The following is a 1,027-nucleotide window of genomic DNA, read 5'->3' as shown; positions in this document are numbered from 1 at the left end:
AATATATATTCATCTCCGCGTTTTCCACGTTAACGGTTTTTCAATGTACTGTTCGCCCGGCCGTCGGATACGTGTTGCGTATCTGACGGTTTTTTTTTCCGTTTCCACGGACGACGATAGTGTCGTCCTTAAAACGACGCCTGAACGAATCTCCTTCGCGCGCTGGTTGGAGCGTTCAGGTACAATGCGTTCTTACGAACCGCAGAACAAGAGACATATACATATATTGATTTGTAAATCAAAAATATATACGATTACCCTGAACGGTGGATCACTTGGCTCGTGGGTCGATGAAGAACGCAGCTAATTGCGCGTCAACGTGTGAACTGCAGGACACATGAACATCGACATTTCGAACGCACATTGCGGTCCACGGATACAATTCCTGGACCACGCCTGGCTGAGGGTCGTTTACGTAACCATAAACTGCTTGCGTTGCTCTTGTAAGTCCCCGCCGTCGCTTACCTCTCCAAATATATTTTTGGAGGGCGCCAAAGAGCGTTTCGGAGTCGGGTTGCAAAGATGCTACGTACGAGCGAATGATGGGCGTTTCGTCGGCGTTTGTCGCGGTTCTGTGAAAATTGCCAATTTTTGCATTGCGTCTTATAAACACATACAAACATATATATATCTAGTTTCCACGAGAGGCGAAGTAGGGATTGGTATTTCTTACGTTCGGACTTGCGTGAGTGTTTTTACGGTGTCGTGAGTCGTATTGAAAATACGACCGCCCGTAAGGCACCGCTTCGACGAGGATCTCCAAATCTCTCACCTTCTCTGCGAAACGATTCGCCTTGCGGAAAGAAGCGTTTCCACTCATGAACATTTAACGCGCTCCCGACGTCGCCTGAAATGATGCGTATATACGAAAGAGGTATATTTACAAGAGTCTCGCGAGACTACAGAGATGGACACACAAATTATAAAAGAAAGAAAGAATACTGTGTGGCACACAGAGTGTGTGTGGTGTGGCAATGTTAAGCCCCAGGGAGAGAATATGCCTGTGCGTGGATGAGTTTCTTAACTC

The 1,027-nt window shown here is 46.8% G+C and overlaps 1 non-coding gene across 1 annotated transcript; it reads left to right on the top strand.

Moving 5' to 3' along the window:
* The first annotated feature begins 255 nt into the window (after window positions 1-255).
* Window positions 256-410, top strand: LOC143219807 (5.8S ribosomal RNA). The gene has a single exon (XR_013011461.1). It is a non-coding gene; the product is annotated as a 5.8S ribosomal RNA (ribosomal RNA).
* The last annotated feature ends 617 nt before the right edge of the window (window positions 411-1,027 follow it).

The sequence above is a fragment of the Lasioglossum baleicum genome, unplaced genomic scaffold (genome assembly GCF_051020765.1).
Source record: "Lasioglossum baleicum unplaced genomic scaffold, iyLasBale1 scaffold0073, whole genome shotgun sequence".
Lineage (NCBI taxonomy): Eukaryota > Metazoa > Arthropoda > Insecta > Hymenoptera > Halictidae > Lasioglossum > Lasioglossum baleicum.
Note: the sequence above shows the minus strand (reverse complement) of the source record. Positions and strands in the feature narration are given on the sequence as shown.